The 5672-nt window shown below is 40.4% G+C and overlaps 1 long non-coding RNA gene across 1 annotated transcript; it reads left to right on the top strand.

The window, feature by feature from the left end:
* The first annotated feature begins 1247 nt into the window (after window positions 1-1247).
* LOC148687342 (uncharacterized) lies at window positions 1248-5141 on the top strand. The gene is made up of 3 exons (XR_015947723.1): window positions 1248-2523; window positions 3439-3499; window positions 5007-5141. It is a non-coding gene; the product is annotated as an uncharacterized LOC148687342 (long non-coding RNA).
* The last annotated feature ends 531 nt before the right edge of the window (window positions 5142-5672 follow it).

Raw genomic sequence — 5672 nt, 5'->3', positions numbered from 1 at the left:
ACATTACAGTTCTAAATGTTATTTCTTCAACTTTTGTTACTGATTAATTTCTCACAGGAGAGATGGTGTGACTCACTAGACGCCCTGCTCTGTGACCAGGAAGCCCTTCCTCCTACTCTCAGATGTGTGTGTAGGGGGGATGATTATATTCATCATAATGAGGGCAGGGTACTCTGCCCATATGTAAAGGCAATCATCTCATTGTTTAGTATTTTTTAAGGTCATGTGTTGGTGGTATTCTAAGCTGGTTCCAAGGCACAAGCTCTGGGTCAAATTGAGCCACGGCTGTAGATATTTTTCACTAGGCTGTTTTCTTTTGTTAGAGGCAAAATGAAAACCAAACTTTGTCTTGACGTGACCCCCGAGACGAAGCAAAATAGTGTTCTGTAATCTACGAGATTATTTTATTAAAATGATCTAGGTTCTAAAGAGATGCTTTCAACTTTTTTATGCCTAATGAAATGAAATACATCAACACATCTCATACTTTCTGTTTACATTCTTATTTTGCATTAATATTTAATCCACAATCTATTTTTAACTCCTAGTGTCCTAACTCAAGCTATATACTTGAATGATTTAGCTGAATTACAGGACATGCTCCCTTTTAACCTAGTTTCTCTCTCCCCCACCCACCCCCCACTCCTAAATGCTATTTAATGGCCGAAGCAATAAATGTGGCTGAACCACTTCCAAGGATAGTACAGTAACATTTCTAATGCATATTGACATTAGCAACCACGGCCTTGTATTGGAAGGGGGTGGGTGGGCAGAACATGGCATTTGGAAACAGGTTACAAACATATTTTAACATTGCACTTTTGTTCAGTGAGCTCAGTACTGAAGTTTTGGCAAAGCATTACATGTTTGAAATATGGCATTGATCAAGCGTTTGGCAATGGCTACATTGACCAATGTTCCTACCCATTGGTGCAGTTTCAGGTCTGAGTAGAAGAGCAGCCTACCTCCTACGGATGATGTTCCAGATTATGTTTCTTTCTCACCTCCCATCAGCCCCAGCCACTTAAGGATGATAAGTTTTGTAGTCCAGCAACATCTGGAATGAGTTAGCAACAAGTGTAGTCAAGTGAGTAGTTCAGTTCATAAGTTTGTTTTCTAGCCAAAGGCTATGACACACTTGTGTTAAGCAATGGTATTAATAAAAGAATGCAGAACACAATCCATAATATAAAAATCCATAATAAAAAAGACTTTTGGCAACACAGTTTCCCTTGTGCATCTCTGACAGCTCCAATTCTCATATTATTTTTAAAATCCAATTTGCTAACAACCATGATGTGTGAGAGAGGTTACCAGGGCCACTAGCAAACTCAAACCCAGCTTGGTTTCAGATTAACCTCTGATCACCAACCATTTTATAGCAATTTTTCCTTTTCCTTTTTCCTGATCCCCACCCCTTGCAGCCAATGCATAGAGGGCCACTCTCTGTGTTACAAAGATACAAAATAAACCAAACCATTTCTGCCAGATTGTGGTGACTTGCTTGTGTGAACAAACGTTTCAGAAAGAGATCTCTTGGGTCCCACGTCTTTAGCCCACTTTATCATTACACATTTGACCTCTTCATCCTTAGTTTCCCATTCCAACAACAAATTGTACATTCTCCATGATACTTTTCTACCACATTCTATTATTTCTCTCTGGAGTTTTGAGATTTCATGAGCAAATCCTTTCTTTTTGTCATTTTTAAATAATTCATTTACCTGGAAGTGTTGTAACCGATTCATTACTTCTCCTCTTACTTCATTGTATTCTCTCAATTTTAATTGATTATCTACTGTATTGCATTTGTTATTATATGGTTATGAAAACTCTTGTGTACTTTAGCCTTCTGATACCATAAATATGCATGCCAACCAAATCTATTGTCATGACATTCCAAATCCAACAGATCTGTATTTGTTAAAAGTATCCACTTCCGGATCCAACAAATACAAAATGCTTCATAATACAATTTTAAGTCTGGAAGGGAGAAGCCTCCTCTGTCTTTAATATCTGTTAATAATTTATATTTTATTCTTGGCTTCTTCCCTCTCCAGATAAATCTTGAGATATCTCTCTGCCATTCTTTGAAGCACTTCTTATTGTTAATCACTGGGATTGATTGGAATAGAAAACCTTTTTTTTTTGCAATACATTCATTTTGATAACTGATATTCTTCCTAACAATGACATGTTCATTCTTTCCCAAATCTTTAAATTCCTCTTTATCTCCTTCCATGTTTTTTTTTCATAGTTCTCTCTCTCTCTCTCTCTCTCTTTCTCTCTCTCTCTCTCTTTCTCTCTCTGTCTCTCTCTCTCTCTCTCTCTCTCCCTCCCTCTCTCTCTCTCTCCTCTCTCTCTCCAAACGTTCTTTGGAAGCCAAACGTCCAGTGGGGCTTCCGCGGCGGCTTCTGATTGCGTGCAGCAAGTTCCTGAAGCCAATCAGAAGCTGCGCCTTGGTTATCAAATGTTTTCAGAAGTTGAACAGACTTCCGGAACAGATTCCATTCGGCTTCCAAGGTATGACTGTACTGTACTGTGAATGTGAGAATAATAGAGCAGCTAGTTGTGAACTAAGCCACATTTCATTGCTGCATCATATTTGCTTTATTCTGCAAAAAAAATGCTGTGCTGAACATGTAAGTTGCTGGTTTTATTTTATTTTTAATTAGGGTCAGATTAAATCTACACTTAGAGGAGAACTGGCTGGCAGGCACCCATATTGTTGCACAGCAAAAGTGGCTTCCAGCCAGCTGGTTTTCTTCTAAGGTGCAAGGTGTAGGAGCCTCAAACAGGCTGCTCAATCAAGACTTTCTCTGACTGAGGGCAGATTTTTCATCATCACAATCACCCTGTAATTACTGGAATGCTCCCGAGGAGCTAAATATTAGAACTGTTGGACTTTCCTTTGCTATGCATTTCAATTTCGGATGTGCTCTTTATCCAGCCAGCAATAGAGAGGCATGTTTGTTTGCCTACTGTAAGAAGTGCGAGTTTCTTTATTCTGCAGTTATAATTATGATAAGGGGTGAAATAAAGGGATAACTTAAAGTGATCTGAAAAAGTCTGCACAAGTTACTCTTTGCTCTTTTAAAGCACTCACTATACTCACAAACATAGTGGCTATTTTTAAAATTCTTTTTCTTGAGTTCTTGATGGCAAATGATGAAACTAGCCCTAGAGGAACAGAAACACTGGTATGCACCCGACAGTTAGCTGACTGGCTACTTAGGCTATAACTCTAGCCTCATTTATTATTTCCCCAACGTGAGCAGCTCAGCATGAAACCTTTTTGGGTTTTCTGTGCAGAAATACGAACCCAGCAATCAGTAAAAAAGAAGAAGATAGAATTGCTTTCCACTATTAGTCTCAAATTGCTTAGTTAGTCCTTTATATAGCAACCAGTTAAAAACTTTTCCTTCAATTGTTCAACAGGAAGGAAAATCTAACAGACAGATGCAAAACTTGAAGGAGGAACCTTCAAGAAGGACTTAACGTACGGACCCTTAAAGTATTTATTTTTTACTGGAAAAGTTTGTATTTTAGGTGGAATCTAAAGATGAGATACCTAATCCAGCAGCAAAGCCCAGTTCAGCAGCTCACTATCATTACCAAAGTTCATGAAGAATCAGAACAGAGGGGCATGGAGCACAGGTGGAAGTCAAGTTTTTGAGTCTGGTATTCCTGGAAATCTCTCAAAAAATATTTCCAACATGCATACAGGAACATAGGAAGCTGCCTAGTAGCAAGTCAGACCATTGGTCCATCTACCTCAGTATTGTCTGCTCTGACTGGCAGCGGTTCTCTAGGGTTTTAGACAGGAGTCTGTTCCCTAGTGGAGGCATTGAACTTGGGACGTTCTGCGTGCAAAGCAGATGCTCTGCCACAGAGCTGCTGCCCTTCCTTCTGTCCTGTATAGATCGTCTCAGTTTGCTCACCCTCATACAATCCATTACTGTCCCCTAGCCCTGATTCAAGATGCCCATATGTTGTTCTTGTTCTTCAAGGTAGTAATCACTACTCTCTGGGTTATACATTATTAGACATATGGTACCAGTATGTATTATATGGAGAAGTTAATGATTGAGGATGGGTCTCCTGCATGAACCTAATGATGCTTACTTGGCCGCTAGCTTCACAATGGGATTTTGGGGCAGGTGTACAGAAGCTTTCAGCTGCAGAGCCACTTCAGCATCCTGCTTCCTACAACTGCTTCCTACAACATCCTGCTTCCTACAACATCCTGCTTCCTACACTTCATTTTTACCATGGTAAGCATATTCAGGACACCCATAGAGTTTGGCCACTCTCATAAAGTGTGAAATGGCTCTTATCTGCTGCATCACACTGGCCCATTGAGGCAGGTTGCAGTTTGGGATTTCTCCCAAATTCCTGTGTCACGGTTCCTTCCCCCACCCCCAGTTTAACTTTCCCTTAGTTGCATGAAGTTTCAGAAATTAATCTCCTTTTGGACATAATCCCAGAGCCTCTGGAATCAATGGAAAGACTGCCACCAACTCCAAAGGGATTTGCTATAAAGCTTTCATTGTTTTCTGTGCTATTGTCCTAATCTGTCTGGCTCCTTTTGTTTTCCTTCTTTGCTCGCAACCCCCACCCTGCACCCCACCCCTTAATGTTTACTGTGTTTCCCTTCACTTACTTCCTATGGGTTTACAGTCTTTAATGAAAAGGGTTATATCATGTCCTTGACATCCCATTAGGTAGCAGAGGCACAATGGTATGGTGCATATATATTTCTATGCATGTTCATATAAATGTCTAGGAGATCTATTGTTACCTGTCCTCATTTTACAACTACAAGAGGGAGACTGGGCCAACTTTTAAGGCAGAGAAATTATTTTGTCAGATTTCTGCTTTTTAATTTTACCGACATGTTTCTCTGCCGCCTCTTATTCTGCTTCCCTATTTGTCATATATTCTTCACTTTCTATATGTTATATGTTGGTACTAATACTATTGCCGTATATTATTTCTAATTGCAGAAAAACCTGGCTGTGAGACCTGGAAGACCTGCTCCCTGCCTTGCAGGCCCTTTTCCCCACCTGGCCTGGGAGGGCAGGGCCCTGACTGACCCCCAGCTACAAAAGCTGCAAAAGAGGCCATCTAGGCTGCCTCCTCTGACCAAACTGCGGGAGGCAGTGGAAGACAGGAGTGCCTGGCGTGCTCTGGTCCATGGGGTCATGAAGAGTTGGACACGACTAAACAACAACAAAGGCTGCCTCTTAGTGCAGAACCAGGTCACTGAGTCGCAGCTGCCATGAACCACCATTGGCAGAATTAGCAACAACAGCAGCAGATATGTTCTATGCTTACAATAATATTTTATTATCTTGCTAATTGTGCTGTACTCCCACCCTGGACAAAGTTCTAAAAAAAAAAAAAAAAATATGAAAGATTCAGGTAATCTGCAAGTCTGAACAAGATACAAAAAGCTTTGTTTTTACACCTGTCTTACAGTTCTAGTAGTATGGGGGACAATGGCCTGCTTACACTTCCAACCTGGAGCCCATAGAAATAAAGGAATGAACAACTTTGATTTGGATAAATAGTAAGATGTTTTACACTTTTTCTGGACCCAGAATGCAAAACCGGCAGTCACTTGGGCTACATTATGGGAGTTATTCTGTGAATAATCATATCGCAAAGGC

Source organism: Zootoca vivipara, chromosome Z1, assembly GCF_965207765.1.
Source record: "Zootoca vivipara chromosome Z1, rZooViv2.hap1.1, whole genome shotgun sequence".
NCBI lineage: Eukaryota > Metazoa > Chordata > Lepidosauria > Squamata > Lacertidae > Zootoca > Zootoca vivipara.
This window is presented reverse-complemented; position numbering and strand designations above follow the sequence as displayed.